This window comes from Nomascus leucogenys, chromosome 4 (assembly GCF_006542625.1).
Source record: "Nomascus leucogenys isolate Asia chromosome 4, Asia_NLE_v1, whole genome shotgun sequence".
In the NCBI taxonomy this organism is placed as follows: domain Eukaryota; kingdom Metazoa; phylum Chordata; class Mammalia; order Primates; family Hylobatidae; genus Nomascus; species Nomascus leucogenys.
This window is the reverse complement of record NC_044384.1, coordinates 77,195,836-77,221,092: the sequence shown is the minus strand read 5'-3', so window position 1 is coordinate 77,221,092 and position 25,257 is coordinate 77,195,836. Positions and strand designations below refer to the sequence as shown.

General features: G+C 43.3%; 1 protein-coding gene and 1 pseudogene across 6 annotated transcripts in view; one reads left to right on the top strand and one right to left on the bottom strand.

Moving 5' to 3' along the window:
* CTNND1 (catenin delta 1) overlaps nt 1-24,622 on the bottom strand; it is a 58,998-nt gene extending 34,376 nt beyond the window's left edge. For all 5 annotated transcript variants that reach the window (XM_030810845.1, XM_030810849.1, XM_030810848.1 and 2 more), the window contains exon 1: nt 24,333-24,622. The gene's annotated coding sequence lies outside the window, so the exon portion shown is untranslated. The remainder of the gene's footprint in view (nt 1-24,332) is intronic.
* Nucleotides 10,830-11,364, top strand: LOC100586994 (annotated as a pseudogene). The gene has a single exon (XR_001113508.2). The product of XR_001113508.2 is annotated as a 60S ribosomal protein L27a pseudogene (transcript).
* Nucleotides 24,623-25,257: the final 635 nt, after the last annotated feature.

Here is a 25,257-nt window from a genome sequence, read left to right as displayed (position 1 = left end):
GACTAGAGCTTGGGTGTGGTTGGTAGTTTTTGAAGTCTGTAAACCAGCCTCCCCAGGCCCCCTCTTTCATTTGCAGCAGAACTACAGGAATTATTCACTTTTAGAGGGAAAAACAAAATAAAACTCCAGATTAGGGGTCAAAAGACTGGGGGTCCAAGTCCTGGCTCCTCCAAAAACTAGCTAGGAGACCTTGGAAAAGTTACAACCCCTGTAAGCTTCCATTTCTATTACTCTTCATGGTTTAGTTTTAACGAGCTAATATATATAAAACCATAGCCTATGTGAACTCTGAAGTTCACCAATCTTTGGGTTTTTGCAAAAATAATTTTGTCTTCGGCAGCCAGTCTCAAAGGCAACTCTCCTCCTTTCTTCCTATTTATTCATTATAAAATCAAAACCAATGTCATGGCCGGGCACCACGGCTCATGCCTGTAATCACAGCACTTTAGGAGGCTGAGATGCGAGGATCACTTGAGTTCGGGAGTTCGAAACCAGCCTGGTCAACATGGTGAAACCCCATCTCAACTTAAAATACAAAAAAATTAGCCGGGCATGTTGGCACACACCTGTAATCCCAGCTACTCAGGAGGCTGAGGCAGGAGAATCGCTTGAACTCAAGAGGCAGAAGTTTCAGTGTGCCGAGACTGTGCCACTGCACTCCAGCCTGGATGACAGAGCGAGACTCTGTCTCAAAAACAACAACAACAACAACAAAACGAGTGTCACAGATTTATGCTCTCCCTCTAAAAACAATGACAGGCAAAACTCCATTTCCATGTCGTTCTAGGGAATTTTTTTTTTTTTTTTTTTTTTTTTTGAGACAGGGTCTTGCTCTTGTCGCCCTGGCTAGAGTGCAGTGGTGTGATCACAGCCCACTACAGCATGGACCTCGTGGGCTCAAGCAATCCTCTTGCCTTGGCCTCCCAAAGTGCAGGGATTACTGGCATGAGCCACTGTGCCCAGCCATTCTAGGGATTGCAAAGGGCTTTTTTCAACAGCACACTGGGCTGGGCAAAGTGGCTCACACCTGTAATTCCAGCACTTTGGGAAGCCAAGGTGGGCAGATCACTTGAGCACAGGAGTTTAAAGATCAGCCTGGGCAACATGGCAAAACCCCGCCTCTACAAAAAAATTACAAAAATTAGCTGGGCGTGGTGGTGCACACTATAGTCCCAGCTACTCAGGAGGCTGAGGTGGGAGAATTGCTCAAGTCTAGGAGGTCCAGACCGCAGTGAGCCACAATCACTACATTGCCACCTGCGCGACAGAGTGAGACCCTGTCTCAAAAATAAATAAATAAATAAATAAATAGCATAACAAGCCTCCTACTGCAGAATACTAATCAACAAAATATAGCACCTGTAACACTACAGCACTGTATTACATAACATTCAAGCCAGAAAGGGGCACTCCAGATACCTAAAAGGCATTTATTTGCCTTAAATGGCACCTGACCCCAAATTTGAAGAAATATTCCGGTTCAACCATAAAGAAACTTGCCATTTTGTTTCTAAATCAAAGAAATATATTTTGTCAACATTTTCTATGGCTTTTTTTTTTTTTTTTTTGAGACGGAGTCTCGCTCTGTCGCCCAGGCTGGAGTGCAGTGGCGCAATCTCGGCTCACTGCAAGCTCCGCCTCCCGGGTTCACGCCATTCTCCTGCCTCAGCCTCTCCGAGTAGCTGGGACTACAGGCGCCCGCCACCACGCCCGGCTAATTTTTTGTATTTTTTTTAGTAGAGACGGGATTTCACCGTGATCTCGATCTCCTGACCTCGTGATCCGCCCGCCTCGGCCTCCCAAAGTGCTGGGATTACAAGCGTGGGCCACCGCGCCCGGCCTTTTTTTTTTTTTTTTTTTTTGAGATGGAGTCTCGCTCTGTCGCCCAGGATGGAATGAAGTGGTGTGATCTCGGCTCACTGCAAGCTCCGCCTCCCGGGTTCACGCCATTCTCCTGCCTCAGCCTCCCCAGTAGCTGGGACTACAGGCGCCTGCCACCACGCCCAGCTAATTTTTTGCATTTTTAGTAGAGACGGGGTTTCGCCGGGTTAGCCAGGATGGTCTCGATCTCCTGACCTCGTGATCCACCCGCCTCGGTCTCCCAAAGTGCTGGGATTACAGGCGTGAGCCACCGCGCCCGGCCTTTCTGTGGCTTCTTATCACTGCTTGTACCAGAGTCCAAAGTCTAAGTACCCCACCCTACCTCCACTTGATGTTCCACGTTTTTTTTTTTTGTTTTTTTTTTTTTTTTGAGATGGAGTCTTCCTCTGTCGCCCAGGTGCAATGCCGTCATCTCGGCTCACTGCAACCTCCACCTCCCAGGTTCAAGCCATTCTCCTGCCTCAGCCTCCCCAGTAGCTGGGACTACAGGTGCCCGCCAACACATCTGGCTAATTTTTTGTATTTTTAGTAGAGACACGGTTTCACCACGTTGGCCGGGCCGGTCTCAAACTCCTGACCTCAAGTGACCCGCCAGCCTCGGCCTCCCAAAGTGCTGGGATTACAGGCGTGAGCCACCATGCCCAACCATGTTCCACCTTCATGCTCAGTCAGAACAGTTCTAGTATTTCTCACTTCACTGGGAAGACTCACCTCTGTTAATTCCAAGTCCCTGAAGCTGATTTGCATTAAGATTAAAAGGACTGTGCTCACTTCACAATCACAACTGAGCACTACTCAAGTCACAAAACCTGTATTATTCTGGATATGGCCTTCTCCTAGTGTTCACTCTTTCTATGCTTCCTCATGGATCTGCTTCCTGCTAGGCCCAACTTCTCCATTCAGTAGTGTTAAATCAAGTTTAGGCCGGGCGCGGTGGCTCAAGCCTGTAATCCCAGCACTTTGGGAGGCCGAGGCGGGCGGATCACGAGGTCAGCAGATCGAGACCATCCTGGCTAACACAGTGAAACCCCGTCTCTACTAAAAATACAAAAAATTAGCCGGGTGTGTTGGCGGGCGCCTGTAGTCCCAGCTACTCGGGAGGCTAAGGCAGGAGAATGGCGTGAACCCGGGAGGTGGAGCTTGCAGTGAGCCGAGATCGCGCCACTGCACTCCAGCCTGGGGCACAGAGCAAGACTCCGTCTCAAAAAAAAAAAAAAAAAAAAAATCAAGTTTAGCCTAGGCAAGTTTATGCCTCCTTACATCTTTTAAGTTTGGCCTGATGATTTCTCTGTACATAATGAACTATAACCTAAATGGTGGTAGAAATAGACTGTAACCTACTCTTGTGCCAATCACTGAGTTTTGGCCACTCAAAGGGGGCCAACTGTTCAAACCATGATCAAATAAGGCAACTGCCAGCTGAGCCATAACCAATCCAGCTGTTTCTGTACCTCACTTCCATTTTTTGTTCATCACTTTCCTTTTCCTGTCCATAAATCTTCTACCACATACCTGCGCTGGAGTCTCTGAGCCTACTCTGGCTCAGAAGGCTCCCCAATTAGCGAATTGTTCTTTGCTCAATTAAACACTGTTAAATTTAATTTAGTTAAGGATTTTCTTTTAAAAGAGGGTAAAAGGCTGACCAAAGAAGTCTTATTTTCATAAGGAAAAACTAGGTGTCCACCAGGAATCTCTCTGATGAATTAAGGAAGGCTCTGGGCAGACCACCCTCCTCTTAGGAAAGAGTGATGCATTCTCTCTGATTGGAATGTCAGAGAAAATATTTTTTAAAAAACAAAGATATAAACTTCCTTGTTAAAAGGAATTTGAGCTGGCAACGTCTATACATCAACAGGGTACCTTAAACTGCCTTTAGTCTTATTATCCTTACCCAAAGCTACCTGTCAATATTTAAAGTTTTTACTGTAACTTAAGAAAAAAAAATTGACCTCCACCATCATGACCTCCTAAATTCTGAGACCAAATAAAACATTCTTCTCTTTCTCTCTTTTCCCCTAAGTATTCTGAGAACCAACCCCAAACCATAACATACTAAAATGGCTTAGTGCTAGGCTGGCTTTGAAGCCAAGGAAGGGTGTGGCTTTCAGCTAGTGAGGGGGCCCAGGACTGAAAGGGTACAGAAAGAAACAAAACCTGCTTCTCTATGGAGCATGCATGACACACACACAGGACTGGTCTAACAAGTCCTGATCTCTCAGGCCAGGCCACCTCCTTCTCCTCCCCCATTATGCACCTGCCTCTCCAAGGCCCTCCACTGGGACAGTTCACACTGAGTTTTCTTTAATCCTGAGAAGAGACTGAGTTACTTACCTGCATCCCTGTGCAACCTTGCCAAAGGCACCTCACCTAACCTTAAAAGGAGAAAGCAGGGCTTTAGGGAGAGGCTGATAAGGAAACAAAGATAAGAGGGAGGGGCAAAAAAACAGAGGGAGGTGTTAGACTAAAGGAAGGGGAGAGGCCAAATGCCTTTCTCCTTCCTACGAGAGGAGAGAGATCAGGTACACTACGAAAAATAAGAAAAAGCCTAATTGAAATGCAAAGGTATTGTTTAGGTCTCATGTCATAAAAGAGAAATCCTAAAATTAACTGAGACACCTTATACCCTTCCATACCCTAGGCTTGAAAAAAAAAAAAAAATATTCATGGAAAAGCTTAACCTTAAGAGTTTACTAGGGGTCACCCAACTGTTTGAGCTCACATTCCTTTTTTAAAATAGCAGCTTCTCGGCCAGGCGCGGTGGCTCACGCCTGTAATCCCAGCACTTTGGGAGGCTGAGGCGGGTGGATCACCAGGTCAGGAGTTTGAGACTAGCCTGGTCAACACAGTGAAACCCTGTCTCTGCTGAAAATACAAAAATTAGCCTGGCGTGGTGGCAGGTGCCTGTAATCCTAGCTACCCGGGAGGCTGAGGCAGGAGAATCGCTTGAACCGAGGAGGTAGAAGTTGCAGTGAGCAGAGATTGCACCATTGCACTCCAGCCTGGGAACAAGAGTGAAACTCCATCTCGAAAAAAAAAAAAGAAAGAAAATAGCAGCTTCTCACCAAACTTTCAATCTATGGCATTCCCCCACCTCTTTGCCCATCATTTGAAAATAACTTGGAAAAGGTGGAAGCATGTAACTGAGCCATATTTACACAGTCCCAATTTCTCAAAACCCTGAAAAGACCAATAAGGCATTCTTTTCATCAAGTTTGGAGTATGTCTTCCTTTTGAGATAAGCAACAGGGAGCCAGAACATGTCAATCTATAAATAAATCAATCAGAAGTGTTAAGGTCCTTTCTTAGCTTTAGGACAGATAGCAGGAGGAAATGTTTCTCCTTATCTGAAAGAAGAAAATCCCACCTTGAAGGGGGAGAAAGTTGTATATTATTGCTCTTCCCCTTGAAGTTATCATATAATCCTTTCAACACCTGCTGAAGTAATGGCCTCTTTTTATAAATAAGTATACTACCTACATACCAGAAGTATTTAGTATCTTGCCCAAGCTCATCAACTAGTAGTAAGTAGTGGAAACTCCTATTTTATTCCAAGTCCATGTTCCTTCTTGATAAAGTGGAAAGAGTATGAATTTTCTATGCTTCATGTGGTTAAAAGTCATTCTTCGGGCCAGGAGAGGTGGTTCAAGCCTGTAATCCCAGCACTTTGGGAGGCTGAGGCGGGCAGACTGCTTGAGCTCAGGAGTTCGAGACCAGCCTGGGCAAAATGGCAAGACACCATCTCTACAAAAAATATAAAAAATTAGCCGGGTGTGGTGGCATGTGCCTGTAGTTCCAGCTACTTGGGAGGCTGAGGTGGGAGGATCACTTGAGTCTGGTGATTCCAGGCTGCAGTCAGCCGAGATTGTGTCACTGTACTCCAGCCTCGGTGACAGAGTAAGACCCTGTCTCCAAAAAAAAAAAAAAAAAAAAAAAAGTCATTCTAGTTCCAATTAAGAAGTTAAGCCAAAGTTGACATTTTTTACGGAGGGGGGAAGGAGGCAAGAGAAGGTGGAATGGAGCCAGCTAGACTTTTGGGTCTTACCTTCACTTTAAAGAACAAAATCTTACTCAATTTGGGAAGAGTAGCTTGCAGCCTACCTTAGATTTACCTTCCTTTTTATAAGAACCTAGTACTCGGGAGGAACGGTGCTAAGAACAAAAGAGGCACTACTCTGTAAAAATCACCTACCTTACCACTGGCAAGCCTGCTCTAGAAAGCTGGCTACATGTCACATTCTCTGATCATCCCCTCAACCCTACCACAAGAAAAAAAATCCAATCCCTACTCTCATTTTTAATGTGACATCTCACTAAGCCAAAAGCAAAGATCAGAGATGGGGTGGGAAACAGAAGGAACTAGAGGCAGTAAAGATTGTGCTAGCCAGCATAAGAACAGAGAAGAAGGATTGTTCTAGTGGTATGTTAGCAATCTGCCTCTAGGGCAGCTGTCCTCCTGGACAATCAAAGGCGGGTTTGTGTGTGTGCTCAGGAACCAGCTAGCTTGGCTCAAAGTTAAGGACTCAGCCACCCAATCCACAAAGTGAGAAAAGATGCCTGTTTCACAGCTGGAATGGAAGGCAGGGAAAACACAAAACAGGGGAGAAAAGAGAGAGGGTATTGCAAGTGCTATTTCAGTCTAGACATAGGGAAGAAAAATCCCAGGAAACTACCAACCATTCTCTAGTTATGTTCAAACATTAGAGAATTGCTAGTAACTCTTAATACTACGTGGGTAGGTTTCTCCTGATCTGTATGTAGTAGGGTGCCAATTGGAAGGATGAGATCTAAAATGTAAAGGACGTCAGCATTACCTGTTTCTTTCTGTCCCTTTTCAACCCAACAAGGTACCTGCAACATATACAGCAAATGAACATTACTTAACATCTATTTCCTTCTAGAATTCCTTTCTTAATTAAATCCTAGAGATCCACAAAGAATAGTAGCACACACAAAACTCAGTAAGCTTTCCAGTGCTAAGAGATCGGGGCCATTTATATAACTTAAGTGCTAAAACGCAAAAGGCCACAGTCAGAATTCACACTCTCTAATCCCTCGGAGTAGCTAGATGCTCCGAGACCCATTAGACACACAAAGGCTGCTCTCTTCTCAGCAGAGCTCTGTAGCAGAGCTGCTCTCCAGGGACAAAGAGATTTCACAGGAGAACCACAAAGACATCGACCCTCTCTGTTCCCCCACTCCCAGCTTTCTCACTTCCTGTCACAGTAGCACCAGACCACAGTCTCCCAGAAACAAACAAATACAAAGTGCTGGATTCTGGGCTGCAGGCCAACTGCATTCCAGGGCATCCTGTCTACCAATCACGGGCCAGAGCCCCCACTTTGCCCTGCTCAGCTCCTTATCATGTTCAGGGAAAACAACCCTCCTCTCTGCCCCAAGCCAACACTACGTAGGACAAAGCTCAGGCCTTTAAGAATCAGCAGAAAGATACTGCGTGTGGATCTAAGAGTTTGGAGGGGGTGAGGGAATTTTTAAGATTCCTACTTGGCAAGTTTCTTCACTTTGGAGGCACTGCATCAGGGATTTTAAAGCTACTGCTGTTGTTAATTCAGCTCAGCTACATGTGACACATCCCATTATGGCAATTTGATTACCAACCTGGATTCGGTCAATGGAATATTCCCATTTGGAGAACTACTTTAGGAACTTCACCTTCCCTATCATCCACCTCTGTTTTCAGCCTTTCAAACTTTTTCCCTACAAGCATAGAGTTGATTACTAAGACAGGCTCCACAGAGAACAAACAAAGGCAGCGGACTCCACCCTACAAAGAGGCAGTTTAATCAGGTGCTGGGAGCAAAGTTCCCCGTTTCCCTAGAGAATGAGAGGACAACCACTAGGAATTGCACAGAAGCCAAATCCTGGTGGCAAAGAGGTCAAGACAGCAACATCAGCTTTTCCTGCTCACAACCCCCTGAAGTGGGTCAGGGGCTGTAAATTTGGAGCCTAGTCAGAAAAGAAAGCCTCCTCTCCTAATAAGCGTCCTCCACTAACTGCAATAATGAGATAAATCATACATTTTTCTATTATCTTGTACAACCCATTGGAAATTAGCCCTAAATCACAGAAGCAAAAATGCAGACAGAGGTTAAGCTCTATTAGCTAGAGATTCTTGAAATCCAAAGAAGCAACACCATCCGCCCAAAGGGCTCAATTCCCTTTGCATAAAATGAGCAAGATGCTCAGCGGAGTCCTCCAACCAGAGGGGCATACCAGGAATTAAGTAGTAATATGCTATCACTTTTCGTCTTTTCTTTTCCCTTTATTTTTCCTAGATTCCTCTCATCTTCTTAGATCTGCTAGAAGTAGTATGGACCGACCCTGGTCTAAAGCAGCACATGATACAAAGGAACTAAGTCTAAAACAGACAACTTAGAAGGATTTAGTCCTTGGCGTGGCACAGTGGCTCAAGCCTGTAATCCCAGCACTTTGGGAGGCCGAGGCAGGCAAACCACTGGAGGTCAGGAGTTCGAGACCAGCTGGCCAACATGGTGAAACCCCATCTCTACTAAAAATAAAAAAATTTGCCGGGCATGGTGGTGCACACCTGTAATCCCAGCTACTCCAGGTGGCTAAAGCAGGGCAATCACTTGAGCCCGGGAGGCAGAGGTTGCAGTGAGCTGAGATCATGCCACTACACTTCAGCCTGGGTGACCAAAAAAAGAAGGATTTAATCCTTATCTGGATCTGGTATGACCAGGTGGCAAGGGTAGGGCAGTAATATACACAATAGCCATTCTAGGGTTGGATAGAAAAGAATATTTAGCAACACTATGGAACTTCAGCAGCAGAGCCCAGCCATTGCAAACCCTATCACTGAAGCATACACAAAAAAAGTTAACAGTCTCTTACTTGGCATGGAATCAGACTAACTCCCTTTATCTCTCAAGAATACTGAACAATTAGTTATGACTGTTAGTATTCTTATCCAATTCTTCCTCATGCACAGCCCAGGCCAAATAAATGAGTTAACTAAGTACTACAGTGTGAAGTAGATATATTAAAGTAGATAAAAATAGTAGCTTTGAGCAGGGAAGAGTTTTCTGAGATACAAAAAAAAAAAAAAAAGTTGTAAAAGACACACCCCAGGCAGAGAACTGAACACACCCACATCAATGCTGCTAATCCAAAAGGATGCTTGGCAAGTTCTCTGCATCAAATTGAGCAGGTGAGACAGAAAAGGAGTGCTGACTCAGAAATATAGTAATCCTGGGGTGTGAGGGAGGGAAGAAGACAAGTATAGCCAACTGATTACAATTCAACTTAACTTCACCAGAGGTCCCAGTTCTAATTGTATCTTTGCAGACATATTTAGAAAGCCCAACTAAAGGAATAATGAATGGATACGAAGAAAGCCTCTGGAGGGCCCAAGACCTAAGCTGAATACTCAATGGGTAGGAAGGATGAATCTGTTTTGCTGTCTAACTTCCCACACCCTTCTCTCTCCAAAGCAGGCCCAACGCTGAAAGAATTACAGGGAGGGGAGGCAGAAGAAAGAATGTGACTGGGAAAGGTTTAGCTACATTCCAACTAGCCAACATCCCACATAGCATTAAGAGTGCCTGAGAATTCAAACCCACTACATAAGACTTGCTGAGACTCTGCTAACACACATCTAATTCCTGTGCCACCAACCCCCACCCCCAAACACTCTGAAAAGAAGAGTAATTGAGATAGCTTGATGAAGGCACCAGCTGTTTCCACCACCACCCTCCCTCGCTCCCTCCCCTCCTGAAACCTCAGTTCAAACTCACATCAAACACTTAATACAATTGACTGGTAAGTAGGAAGGAGAAGCCTGGCCTAAAATAGCAGTAACAGTGCCAACTGGCCCCACTTAGAAGGAATGCTTTCTTGGCTCAATTCAGAAATAAGAAACCTCTGTCATCCACTCCCCTCTGCCCAATTATGTTCTCCTTTCCACAACTTACCCCGCTCCATGTCAAATGAGTTTCAGTTTCTTCCCTCCAACTCCTTGGTGTATTTTCAAATGTCAGAAAATACAAGGGAGGTGTATATAAGGTTGAATGTAAAAGTAACGTCGGAGAGATTAGGCTTCCCAGACTAAATCCAAACCTAGTACAAGGCTCCCATATAAGAACAAGGAGACAGGAGCACACACAGCACCCATCTACATGTTTCAAGTAAGGAAAAGAGTAAACCTTAAGCGGCTATACACGAATATTAGTGGTAACACGATTACTAACATAACCAGCCCCTCCCCCACCCATATTCCAAGTTGGCCAGAGTTAACCAAGGAGGAAAGGAAGGAAGCCAGCACTTCCTTTTCAGACAGGAAGTAACATTGGCCCTTCCTGTCCAGTTTTAAACAAATTGTCCAGCTAAGTTTCAATGCTAACATCCTCTCCTGAATTTGTTCCATAATTTAAAACCACAGATACAGTCTAAAGGTTTCCCTTCCTCCCAACAGGCGAGTCCTCCATACCATGCTAAGTGTTGGCATAACCCCTAAATCAACAGGTAACATCTTTAATTCCAAAACAATACAGGACACAGAGGTAAATCACTTCACTTAAAATTAACGACCTTCTCGTCATGTCTACTACAATAAATCATCTTCTGTACTTTTGTTTTTGTGTGTGTGTGTGTTCTTTTTTTTTTTTTCGAGACGGGGTCTCCCTATATTGCCCAAGCTGGTGTCAAAACTCCTGGGCTCAAGTCCCTCCTTAGCTTCCTAAGTAGCTGGGACCAAAGGCACAGGCCACCGTGCCTGGCTCTACTTCTCACCTTCACTAAATAACCATCCACCTGAGAAATAACATATACATGTAGCTTAATTCAAATATTCAGGTTTTGTGATCCTCAAACGTGAATGATCAGAATCACCTAGGGAGCTTTTTGAAAAAATTAAATCCCCCCTCTACGTCAGTTTCTACAGGGAAGTCTGGGAATTCATGTTTTTTTAAAAAAAAAAAAACCCGCTTTTTCGTCTGGGCTGCCAACATGCCATGCAGACTGAGGAAGACCCGGAAACTTCGGGGCCACGTGAGCCACGGCCACGGCCGCATAGGCAAGCACCGGAAGCATCCCGGAGGCCGCGGTAATGCTGGTGGTCTGCATCACCACCGGATCAACTTCGACAAATACCACCCAGGCTACTTTGGGAAAGTTGGTATGAAGCATTACCACTTAAAGAGGAACCAGAGCTTCTGTCCAACTGTCAACCTTGACAAATTGTGGACTTTGGTCAGTGAACAGACACGGGTGAATGCTGCTAAAAACAAGACTGGGGCTGCTCCCATCATTGATGTGGTGCGATCGGACTACTACAAAGTTCTGGGAAAGGGAAAGCTCCCAAAGCAGCCTGTCATCATGAAGGCCAAATTCTTCAGCAGAAGAGCTGAGGAGAAGATTAAGAGTGTTGGGGGGGCCTGTGTCCTGGTGGCTTGAAGCCACATGGAGGGAGTTTCATTAAATGCTAACTACTTTTTCAAAAAAAAAAAACCCACATAGGCTGGGCACGGTGGCTCACACCTGTAATCCCAGCACTTTGGGAGGCTGAGGCAGGCAGATCACCTGAGGTCAGGAGTTCGAGACCAGCCTGGCCAACATGGCAAAACCCCACCTCTACTAAAAATACAAAAATTAGCCAGGTATGGTGGCACACGCCTGTAATCCAGCTACTCAGGAGGCTGAGGCACGAGAATCACTTGAACCTGGGAGGCGGAGGTTGCAGTGAGCCAAGATCGCACCACTGCACTCCAGCCTAGGCAACAGAGTAAGACTCCATCTGAAAAAAAAAAAAAAAACCCTCATAGACTCTTATGGCCTGTTGTGAACCACTGTAGTGGCCTATCCCTAACAACCCACTGACTTTCTTGCTAAAAGGGCACTGGTTATAAAATACATTATTTGGGCCAGTTTTACTGCTCACCAGACAGCTCAGTCTAGATTAGAGTCTATTCAGTCTAGATTAGAGGCTCTTTGAAAGCATAAATCTAAATATAAGGATGGCTGGAATGGCACAGTCCTAACTCCTGTACTGTAGACTTAGAACCTAGAAGGAAGAACTGTCTCACTTGCCAGCACCATCTTCTCTGGAATCCCAAGTTGCTACATTGTAGGATATCCCTCTGTATACTGCAGATTGGAGAACCCAATTATGTTTAAAACATCTTAGATGGCCTTCAAGGAACAAAGAGCTATGCCAAATTTTCAAAACCTGGTTGCATATTCTATCCCAAAAGAACTCCAAAGTCTTAAATCTACCATTAAAGACCCTAGATAATTCTAAACCACTTGACAAAAGAGAGAGAACCAGAAACTCTGGATCCAAGTGGTTACCTCTGACACTTATGCAAGCCACTTTAACTTCTGGTTTGAGTAAAAGCAAGCGAGTAGCAAAAGGTCTTTAAAAGAACTAAAAAGTGAAATATTCCCACATGTAAACATGTGTCACTGAAGACTCAGTAAAGAAGAATGGCATTAAAAGACATACTCTCTCCTAGATCCCAAAGTCAAACAATAAAGGTACATTTAAAACAAAACCAAAAAAAAAAATTGTTTTGTTTTTTGAGATGGAGTCTCGCTCTGTTGCCCAGGCTGGAATGCAATAGTGCAATCTCAATGCAACCTCTGCCTCCAGGGTTCAAGCCATTCTCCTGCCTCGGCCTCCTGAGTATATGGAATTACAAGTACGCACCACCACACCTGGCTAATTTTTATATTTTTTTTAGTAGAGACAAGGTTTTGCTATGTTGGCCAGGCTGGTCTCTAACTCCTGACCTCAAGCGATCCGCCCACCTCAGCTTCCCAAAGTGCTGGGATTACAGATGTAAGCCGCTGCACCTGGCCAAAAAAAAATTAAAAAAAAAAAAAAAAGACACACCCAGGCATGGTGGCATGCACCCGTAATCCCAGCTACTTGGGAGGCTGAGAGAGGAGAATCACTTGAACCCGGGAGGTGGAGGTTGCAGTGAGCCGAGATCGTGCCATTGCACCAGCCTGGGCAAAAAGAACTTAAACTCCGTCTCAAAAAAAAAAAAACATACTCTCAGGTACTCTCAGGCTGGCCACAGTGACTCATGCCTGTAATTACTGCACTTTGGGAGGCCAAAGGAGGAGGATCACTTGAGCCCAGGAGTTCGAGACCAGCCTGGACAACATACACAGACCATGTCTCTACAAAAAATACAAAAATTAGCCAGGTGTGATGGAGGCTGAGATGGGAGGATCATTTGAGCCTGGGAAGTCAAGGCTGCAATAAATTATGATCATGCCACTGCACTCCAGCCTGGATGACAGAGCAAAGCTCTATCTCAAAAAACTCTCAAAACAACCACAAACATCTCACACCATCTATATATAATGAAGTAATACATATTAACCAGTTGTTTAAAACAATTTCAAAATTTTGGGTAATCTCTGATCGCCTGGATTATTTCCCATGCAAGATGATACAGTTACCTGACCAAAGGAGGAGATGGGAAGAAAAAAAGTTTCTTGGTTGAGGTCATCCCTAATATTAAGTAACCAGATGACAATGAGGTAAGCATAATTAAAGGAAAGAACAGAGGGTAACCAGGTTAAGAGCCAGGGCTAAAAACTCCAAAGAGAGAGGAGGAGAGGAGTGAGAGAAAGAGAAAGAAAGAGGGTGAGGGAGAGAGAGAGGAGACGGAGACAGAGAGAGAGAGAGAGAGAGAGAACGAGACAGAGACTCACTGAGGGACAGACCAGCTAAACCAGAAATCTTAAGAGGGAAAGTAACAGTGGGTGATTCAAGACATAGGTACTCAATCAAATATCCTTTTACTTTCGTATATGGGGTTGCCACAGAACATCAAATCACTAAATAGTTGGTGCTTCTTCCTGAACTCCAAAGTCAACTAGGTAAAGTGGCTCAGGATGTGCTTTAATAACCTCTAATGCCTAAACAAACATAAGGAAAGTTAGTTTCAGGGATAATCATCTCTCCCGATGTGCAAAACAGAAATACTGATATGGCGACCTATAAAGGGGTCCTCAAAGCCATGAATTCTCAACAATCAGGGCATGGGGAAACAGGAGCTTTTTGGTCAAATGAGCAAAAGGAGAAGCAGCAGACAAGTGGGGCAAGCCTATTTGGTCAAAAGCACATAAACCAAACCAATAAATTTTGTCCTCAAAAGGAAACTGTACAGGTCTAGGCTGTCACCCCTGCTCATAGAAAACTGACTAGGTAGGCCGGGCGCAGTGGCTCACGCCTGTAATCCCAGCATTTTGGGAGGCCGAGGCAGGTGGATGACGAGGTCAGGAGATCGAGACCATCCTGGCTAACATGGTGAAACCCCGTCTCTACAAAAAATACAAAAAATTAGCCAGGTGTGGTAGCGGGCGCCTGTAGTCCCAGCTACTCGGGAGGCTGAGGCAGGAGAATAGCATGAACCTGGGAGGCAGAGCTGGCAGTGAGCCGAGATCGCACCACTGCACGCCAGCCTGGGCAACAGAGCGAGACTCCGTCTCAAAAAAAAAAAAAAAAAGAAAACTGACTACGTAGATAAGAAGATGGAGAAGTATACAGTATTTCTCTTGGAAATAAAAATTTGGGGGCTGGGCACAGTAGCTCACACCTGTAATCCCAGCAGTTTGGGAGGCCGAGGCAGGCAGATCGCTTGAACTCAAAAGTTTGAGACCAGCCTGGGCAACAGGGCAAAACCTTGTCTTTACAAAAAAAAAAAAAATACAAAAATTAGCTGGGTGTAGTAGTGCATGCCTATAGTCCCAGCTACTCAGGAGGCTGAGGTGGGAGGATGGCTTGAGTGTGGGAGGCAGAGGCTGCACTGAGCTGAGATTATAACACCGCACAGAGACAGACCTTGTATCAAAAAAAAAAGAAAAAGACAAATAAAAATTTTGATCCCACTTCACAAAAACATATCAGCTTATCCTAAGTAGCTGCCTTATTATTATCATTCTCTAAGACAAGGGTAATCAACCTATGCAAAATCTGCTACTATGCAAATTATCTGCTAAATATATTTTCATGGAGAGTCCACAATAGGAGAAATATGGAGGTTGGGTCGGGTGCTACCTCAAGTTACAAGAAAGACATAAAAATTCAGTAACAGCCGTTGTCTCTGGGGTTTGGAGATAATTTTTCTTTGTACAATATAATACACAACAAGACCCTACATCATTCCCCTTCCCCCAAAATATATTCCCATTGGACCTCTCTGGACAGGTCTCTTACTTCTCCTTCCCTCCCCTCAATCTCTTTTGTTCACTGGCAATAACCAGCCTCAGGGCCTTTGCACTTCCTACTCCTCATATCTACATGATTCCATCCTCCATTTCTCTTGGTCTCTCTCAAACATACCTTACACATGAGACCCTCCCTGACTACTCTATATAAAATAACCTCACTCCCACCCTGGGACTTCTTTTCCTCCATACTACTCATTCTACTTTACTTTTTTCTCAATAATAATATCACACTCTGACATACTACATATTTACTTGCTTATTATTTGTCTCTCACAACTAGAATGTAAGCTCTTTGAGAACAAGCAGTAGGTCTATTTTGTTTATTGTTGTACTTCAGTGTATGGCATACAACAGACTCTCAAATTTCTTTTGAATGGAGATGTTTTACTTCCTTCTTCAATGAATACAAAAAGTTAAATTTTAGAAAAAATAAACCAACTTTGTCTTCTTTTTCTATACTTTTTTTTTTCCAACTGTGATCTTAGTTAGGCCTACGAAGAGGCCTAGGTAGCCTTACCTGCCTATTTGGCTGACCTTCAGTAGGGTAGACATCCAAGAGGCCAACTGTGTCCCACTTAACAAAGTAGTCAATGGAGAGCAGAACAGCAATGAGGTTACAGAACTTCCCCCATTCCAACAAAGCAGGAAAGAAATCAGATTGGCACCAATTTCTCTTTTAAAATAGGCTATTTTAAAAGTGTACTGAATATACACCAGCTACTTTATTTCAATGAGATTTACTTCACTTGCAATGAAATGGGAACTGCAGGTGCTTTGATGAAGGTATTGAGAAGTTGACCTAGTTTCTATAACAGTGTCTTATGTCCTCAACCATGAGAATATATTTTAGTTTCTTAAAATATGAGCTTTCTAAAACACAAATCTTTTTTTTTTTTTTTTGAGACGGAGTCTCACTCTCTTGCCAGGCTGGAGTGCAGTGGTGCAATTTCGGCTCATTGCAACCTCTGCCTCCTGCATTCAAGTGATTCTCCTGCCTCAGCCTCCCGAGGAGCTGGGACTACAGGCACGTGCCACCACGCCCAGCTAATTTTTGAAATTTTAGTAGAGACAGGGTTTCACCACGTTGGCCAGGATGGTCTCAATCTCTTGACCTCCTGATCAGCCCGCCTCAGCCTCCCAAAGTGCTAGGATTACAGGTGTGAGCCACCGCGCCTGACCATGTAACAAAAATCTTTTCACTCCACAAAGATACCTCCTAATGTGCTACTGCACTACAATATAGAACAACATAGCACAAATAAAACAGATGATTTACTCTGGAGAAAGTAACTTTTTTGCTCAACTGTCAACTAAACCAAAATGCGTAATTAATCAAGAAATGCGGATGAAATCTCAAAATCAAAGATAAAACCAATCTGAATCACTAGAAGAGATCAGTCTTCTTGGATTACAATTGTATGCCTAAACTAGATCTAACTGAAATGAAGTGGTATCCTAACAGTTGTACCTTTAGCACATGGGTACAAGAACCAGAAATACTTCTTTATATTAACTGTTAATGAGGCAAAGCAATGCCCATGAAGACCTAAGGGAAAACCTAAGGGGAAAAAAAGGAAACCCAACCTAAAAGAAAAAAAAGATAGGGGAGGCAAGAGGAGGCAAAGAGAGACAAAGGAAGACACCACAGAGAACAGGAAAGCAAAAGAAAAGGAGAAAATACAGGAGAATTGGTAGAAGAAATTGTAGGTAAAATAAATGTGAGGAACTGAATGTGGGAGGCTACAGGGTGCCAAAAGAAATTAGCTTAAATAGCCAGGCAAGGTGGTGTGTGCCTGTAGTCCCAGCTACTCCAGGGGCTGAAGCAGGAGAATCACTTGAGCCCAGGAGTTGACGACAGGGCAGCATACCAAGACTCTTTTTTTTTTTTTTTTTTTTTTTTTTGAGACAGAGTCTCACCCTGTCGCCCAGGCTAGGGTGCAATGACATGATATCGGCTCACTGCAACCTCCGGCTCCTGGGTCCCGGGTTCAAGCGATTCTCCTGCCTCAGCCTCCCGAGTAGCTGGGATTACAGGCATGCACCACCATGCCCAGATAATTTTTTTTTTTTTGTATCTTTAGTAGATACAGGTTTTCACCATGTTGGCCAGGCTGGTCTCGAACACCTGACCTCAAGTGATCCGCCTGCCTCAGCCTCCCAAAGTGCTGGGATTACAAGTGTGAGCCACCGCGCCCAGCCTCTGTCTCATTTTTAAAATAAAAATGTAAAAAAAAAAAAAAATTATTCAAAGAAATTGGCTTAAGTACTATTTAGAACACTAGTTTCATGGGTTCCTAAGTATGAAGAAAAGAGAGGAAAAGAGAAGGAAAATTCCTAGGCTGGAATAAACCTGCAAGTTTCTAGGCAAGGTTGCATCTAACACATATGTATTTCCCACAGACCACAGCTTGGCTTTTCCACATATAAAAGCTGACTCCTTTCTTAGAAGCACACTTCTCACAGGAAGCATTCATGAACTCATGTCAGTTTTATAAATGTCCACAAATAAGGGTTGCAAGTACAGAATGATGTCTGGCTGGGCTTGGTGGCTCACGCCTGTAATCCCAGCACTTTGGGAGGTCGAGGTGGGTGGATCATGAGGTCAGGAGATCAAGATTATCCTGGCTAACACAGTGAAATCCCGTCTCTACTAAAAATACAAAAACTTAGCCAGGCATGGTGGTGGGCGCCTGTAGTCCCAGCTACTAGGGAGGCTGAGGCAGGAGAATGGCGTGAACCCAGGAGGCAGAGCTTGCAGTGAGCCGAGATCGCACCACTGCACTCCAGCCTGGGCGACAGAGCTGTCTCAAAAAAAAAAACAAAAAAAAAAAAAAAAAAAAAAAAGAATGATGTCCACAAATCATTCTGTTTATCTTCCTCCCACTAACACTTCACTTTACTAAAGTTATCCATTCTCATACTACTGTTGTTTTGAACTTCACCCACACAACTCTCCAATATTACCTACTACTAAAAATAATTTTTTCCCCTTTAAAAAATTTAAAAGTTAGCTTTACCCACTCAGGAAGCCCATACATTCTGTAATGCAGGCACCTACATCTACCACAGATTCTCAGGTTTTAAGAGACCTTCAGACGGGCATGGTGGCTCACGCCTGTAATGCCAGCACTTTGGGAGGCCGAGGTGGGTGGATCATTTGAGGTCAGGAGTTCGAGACCAGCCTGGCCAATACAGTGAAACCCCCGCCTCTACTAAAAATACAAAAATCAGCCGGGCGTGGTGGCGGGCACCTGTAGTCCCAGCTACTCCGGAGGCTGAGGCAGGAGAATCGCTTGAACCCGGGAGGCAGAGGTTGCAGCAAGCAAAGATTGCACCACTACACTCCAGCCTGGGAGACAGAGCAAGACTCCGTCTCAAAAAAAAAAAAAAAAAAAAACAAAAAAGATCTTCAAGGGCATTAGTTTAACAAACGAAATTTGAGTTCTTTGAAGCATCCATTTAATAACAAACCCAAGACATTACTAGGAGCTGTGCATTACTCTGTAAAGTTCACATACATTAAATAACTTAAGTGTCACGACAATCCTATAAGATGGTTAATATTATCCCCATTTTACAGACAAGGAGGCCAAGGCAGAGAGAGATTAAGCAATTTGCCCTAGGTTACATGGTTCCTCCGTGGCAGTCTAGCTCCCCATCCATACTCTTATTATGTTATGCTGCCTTGCCTCACCATATTGTGGAAGTCTCAGATTGGAAATTCCCTTTTTGGTTAGCATATTGACCAAAAAATATAGAATAAAGCATTTGTGGCTACATGTTAACAAATGATACCTAGGCAAATGAAGGGTATACCGGAGTTACTGTGCTAGAGCAACTTTCCTGCAAGTTTGAAATAAAAAGTTGAGAAGTGTTTTTGTCATCACATCACATCAACCAACCTGGGACATGTTTTGTGAAAGTCATGACCAAATTACCTATTGCTGACCAGCAAGGAAGGCTTTAAGATAAAATTCTGGCCAGGCGCAGTGGCTCAAGACTGTAATCCCAGCACTCTGGGAGGCCAAGGCGGGCGGATCATGAAGTCAGGAGTTGGAGACCAACCTGGCAAAAATGGTGAAACCCATCCCTACTAAAAATACAAAAAATTAGCGGGGCGTGGTGGCACGCACCTGTAGTCCCAGCTACTTGGGAAGCTGAGGCAGGAGAATCGCTTGAATCTGGGAGGCGGAGGTTGCAGTGAGCCGAGATCATGCCACTGCACTCCAGCCTGGAAACACAGCAAGACTCCATCTCAAAAAAAAAAAAAAAAAAAAGATAAGAAAATTCTTTGCCTCTTTATAATCCCCCCCACTATATGCCTGATCTAAATTGCCCACACCACACCAATCAAATTGAAGAGCTTGCTGGAGAAGAAGTGGCCCTAAAAACAGGGAACACTATCCCTGAATAAAATGGTAAATTTAGGCCCCATTCTCAATGCTTAATATTTAATAATAACATGCAATTCCAAGTAGAATTAGGGAAAAAAATTACTTCCAAAAAATACATTAAACAATTAAATACAAGTCAATCCATATCCTAATTTCCTCCTCATTAGTTCTAACCAGAGCAGTTGTTCTTGCCTTCTTACAATCTCCCTGCCAGGCTACATCAATGCTCTATTGGAAACCTTGGAGGCAGCTGCATAGTTTAGGCAGAGCAATCCCTACTTCAGCTTTGTGTGGCATTTAACCCTTCTTTGAGGGAAGAGAACATGAAAGAATATTTGTAGTTATTCACATCCTTATTACCTACAGTTCACTCCTGTAGGCAAGTTCCTTGTTAATACCTTTTAAATTACCCAAGAAAACTAATTTCGGTTCTTAAACTCATAAGCTTCCCAATACATGAACAAAATCTAAAGTTTTGTGGCTAAAGCAGTGATTTAAAAAATACGCTGATATCCAAACATACTTTCTTTGAAACACGGATGTTCAAAACTATCATCCCAAGCTCTTAATGTTTTTATTAACAAGCACAGAAACCATTCACCTCCAACCAGGGCTGAAAGCAGTACTTTTCTGCTGATGTCTTAATATACTCTCCCCTAGAAAATGGCAACATTTAAGGTTTTCAGTGTTGAAGTTCATTATGAAATGAATGGACTAGGATGCTTATTATTATTTTTTTTTTGATAGGATCTGGCTCTGCAAACCCAGTCTGGCAGGCAGTGGCATGATCTCGGCTTGCTGCAACCTCCACCCCCAAGGCTCAAGCTGTCCTCCCACCTCAGCCTCCCCAGTAGCTGGGACTACAGGCACGTGCCACCACGCCCAGCTAATTTTTGTATTTTTTGTAAAGAGGAGGCTTCACCATGTTGCCCAGCGATCCACCTACCTGGACCTCCCAAACTGCTGGGATCACAGGCGTGAGCCACCGCACCAGGCCAGATCCTTACTTTTTATACTGTTCTTTGTACCACTTGCCAAGAAAGGAACAGGATTAAATAAAAGCTAAAATTTAAAATCCTCCATTATCTCTAGAAACTTTGCTTAAAAATATAAGGGAGAGCCAGGTGTGGTGGGGCACACCTATAATCCCAGCACTTTGGGAGGCCGAGGTAGGAGGATGGCTTGAGCCCAGGTGTTTGAGACCAGCCTGGACTACATAGAGAGACCCCATCTCCACAAAATATACAAAAATTAGCCAAGCATAGTGCTGTGCACCCATAGTCCTAGCTACTCAGAAGACTGAGGTGGGAGCACCACTTGAGCCCAGGAGTTTGAGGCTGCAGTGAGCCATGATTTCACCACTGCACTCCAGCCTGGATGACAAGAGCAAGACCCCATCTCAAAAAAAAAAAAAAAAAAAAAAAAATTAAGGGAGGAGATGCATAAAAGGTTAAAACTACAGACTACAGCAAAAGTTGCAAAAGTACATTGCAATTTGATTAATCTATGTTGTTTTGCTTCCTTTCAAGCCTTCCCCACAAATCAGTCCCTCACTGATTCTCATCAAATGCCTTATTTAACCAAGGCTTACTGAGCACCTCAGTATGTACCAGACACTAAGACAGGTGCTAAAAAGATACAAAGACAGTACCTACACCCAAGCTGCTCATAGTCTAGAGGGAAAGACAAGAATATCTGAACTACCTCCTACAAGCCTGTCCCTGCAAGTTGATGATATCCTATCATTCCAAACTACATACCTAAAAATTCTCTGGAAGAAGAAATTTTACTGATAATCAAACAACGTGTGACACAATTCCAGGAAGTTTAAGAAATTAAGACAGCATTGGTGGGCATATGGATATGGAAAGATTCTCGTTCTAAAGATTAAAATAATATCCATTCTAGCACATCCAGCTCCCCATGGGCTCTATGGAAAATAGATCTTTTGCATACATTATCCCAACAGGGGTAGTGGGGAGTTGGAGGGGGTTGGAAATTTAAGTGAGTACTGCCCCTGTGCCAAGATGAAACACTCCTGCCTCTAGCAAGGGCTCATTTTAGTTCGAGCTGTTGTTTCCATTCTCTCTGGAGAATGGCAGTATATTAGTGGTTAAGTCCATGGACTTTGTAGTTAGTCAGACCAGGGTTAATCCTGGCCTCAACCATTTACAGGCAGTGAGATTTTCACCAAACCTCAGCTTCTCTGAGGGTCAAATTCCTTAAAACACAAAACAAACAAAAAAACCAGTGGTGGGAAATTAATAGTTTATGCAAAATGCTTAGAATACACTAAAAACAAGGTGTGGGGAGGTAGGGGGGAATGAGGGCCTTGGCAGTTACTAACAGGGTACCAAAATAGAAGGAGATAAATTATACAAAGCTAATCATTTTGTTATTCCAATTGATAGTGATCTATGCTTAATTTATTTGCATCCATCCTATCTCATTCATCCCTAGAGAGCAACTACTTCATAAACCTAAGGCTGGATTGTAATTACGTAGTGCTTTTCTTTTTGTTAATATCTCCAATAGTCTCAATTTTACCCTAGCTCAGAGAACATGTTGGAGCTTCTCTGACTGTCCATGCTGGAACCCTGAGAAAGGTACTAGAACTCCAACCACCTAAAAGAGAACCGCCCCCCGCCCCTCAATCTGGAACACAGACCACTACCTTACTCACATAACAAAGAAACCAACCGTACATAGGAGGCAAACAAGGAAAGAAAAATCTGAACAGCTCACACTTACCTGTCATCATTTTTTACCCCAAAACCAAGACAAGGAGCAAAACAAGAAAATTTAAAAAATAAAAGATTTACTCATCTGCATCCCTTATAATTCCTGAAAGAACCAGTGGAGGTGAGGTAAAAGACAAATCTTCCATCTTATCACCCCAAAGGCTCTGTACTACACACCAGTCAAAACAACACCTTAGTTCATGGAAATAGTCCTGGACACTAGGTTAACTAGGATGCTCACTTCAGCTACACAAAGCCCACTATTTAAAGCTAGACCCAAATCACCACCACTCAGTCATCCAGAACCTATTTTCAAACTGCCTTTGTACTCCTCCTTCAGATTCCCTCATCCCTCCCCCTAAAGGTTGAGTGGGAAACAGACAATCTGAAAGCAACATGACCAACACTCTAAAGATCCAAGAAACCTCCCCAGGCTGGAGTCAAGGCAGACAGAACATTTGAAAGAAAATTTGGAAAATATTAAACAAGAACTACAGCCCAACAGCCTATACACATTGTATTTTTTTCTTTCTTTTTAACTGTACTTGTTATAATTAAGAGATCCAGACATCAAAAATTTCCTGCAGCCTTTGCCTAGATTGTATTTGAAGGCGGAACAAAGTTCTGTTTCCTCCTGAAGCCACAACTTCACAAGGATGAAATCACCTTTCAAGAAATACCCTCATTCTAGAAAAGAAATTCAAGGAAGTCTAGTCTTAAAAAAATTTGTGGCGGGGGGTGGGGGGGAACGAAATCAGATTATTAAAGATGCATACCAGTTTAAAGCTAATGAGCAGCTTACACACTAAAGCCCATCTTGTTACAATTAGGACAGCATCTATAATTTTCAGGCGGATTCGCATTTTCAAAAAGAGAAAAGAATACCCTAGTTTTTCAGCTACTGATGAGTTGGCTATATAATTATCTAGAATCCGTACTTTTGCAAGAATGTATTTGCAAAAACAAAACAAATCTTAAGATTAAATATAAGATATGAAAGCACAGTCACGGGCCTTCAGCTCTAAGAGATTTCAGATTTCATGGTAAATTAACTAAACAATAAACTCAACTCCAAAAAACAACTTTCAGGTTGGTTTAAAAATAAAAATCTCCCTTGTGTTTTCTGAAATGTATTTTAAACACAAAACTTTGTATAAATGGTTTTTCTAAACCTAATTTTATTCCACCCATGGCCCTTTCAGAGTGAAAAAAGCTGAAAATATTTTCAGGTGTGTTGCCACTTTACTCAGGTGAAATAAAAAGCATGATTAGAAGTTCCTTATCCCTTTAAACACATAAACCAAACGTTATCGTATTTGCAGATTTAACAAACACCTCCACAAATCTTTGCTATCAAAGGTAGTTTAGAAGGAAGAAGGAGATGGCAATTCAGTTAACATGGTTCCATTTGTTTTCTTTTATAAGCCAAAGCAGGGAGACTACATCTAGCAGGAGAATGAGGCTCCCACCCACCGCACCTGGAAAAGTAAGAGGGATCCACCCAGGAACAGCAGGGCTGAAACCGATACGGGCCGTTCAAACTCTCTGGGGGAAAAACAATACCATTTACACTGCAAAGCTCCCTGCAACTTTCCACTTCCACAAATCCAATGATAAAAGAAAAAAAAGTTTGAAACATATGAAGAACCATCTGTATAACTGGGTTCCGACACGGACAAATTCCTTTCCCAACCCACATGCAACATGCCAAAAAACGAACTTTTGATTTGGGCTCTGAAAACAGAAATATGTTAGCTTAGTCCAGAAAAATAAATAAAATCAAAGAACACACCAAAATGTAAATTTTCAAACCTGCTCTTACCCCTCTGGATCTATTCAGCTTCCTGTATTAAAGAGACCTAGAAGTTTGTTTCTAGGTCTTGTATATTTTACCTTTTTAAATATAATAAAATACCAAAATCTCCCCCGCCAAAGTACTGAAAGTAGAAAGAAAAATAATTGCTTAAAAGTTATTCATAAGCATAACAGACTCTCTCCCGTTTTTTAATTCCCTCCGGTTACCGTAAGACAAAAATTCGACTTGCTTATCCTCCTTTTCCCGTCAGTACATATATTTTCTTCAAAAGCCACACACCTCAAATGTGGAGTTCTAAAAACCAGTCCTTTAAGAAAGAAACCCAAGGCTTCGCCAAGGCGCTGAGAAAGACAAATCCAGCAGGGCAGTTGATTTTTCGCCACCTCTTCCTCCTTTCAGGATCTTTCCTGCTCTTCTTTCTCTCTCTCTCCCTCTCTCTTTTTTTTCCCCCTCAGATCCAACACCTAAAATGGAAGTTGCACCCAGCCAAAGGCAAGGGAGCCTGGGTGGTGACAAACTGATCTGGCAGCCCTACCCCCTTCGCTTTCCTAAGTGATGTCAGCCCCTGTGAGCTTCCAATAGGAGCCAGGCATAAATCAGGGAGTTGACCTTATCCAATAGGAAACTTTATTATAGAAAATTAAAAAAAGAGAGGAGGAGAGAAAGACACGGGGAAGTTTATACATATATATATTTATATTTATATATTTATATTTAAAGTGGAGAGACGGTACAATCGCTGAGGAATTACTGCAGAGCTGAGGGGGGCGGGGGAGGCAAGGGAGACAAGGAACAAGGGCTTTTTAGAATGGCACGCCTAAGTCTCAGTTCTCTTTGATGATGAGTTCTTGCTCCCTCTTCCGTACTATCCAATTGGGGAAATAGAAAAGAGCTGATTTTACTTGCCTGCTGCTGTTTGGTTTGTTGCTTCCTACCCCAAAGCATTTCCCTAAAGGAAGACGAGAAAGAAAGGAGAGAGAAATCCTAGAAACAGGACTACTATATGTTGACTGGGATGGTAGGGGATATCTGAGGTAAACTCAGTTTCACTGTTTTGGATTAATTGCATTAGAGCTATTTTTTTTTTTTTTTTTTTTTTTGAGATGGAGTTTTGAGCCCAGGCTGGAGTACAATGGCGTGATCTCAGCTCACCGCAACCTCCGCCTCCTAAGTTCAAGCGATTCTCCTGCCTCAGCCTCCCAAG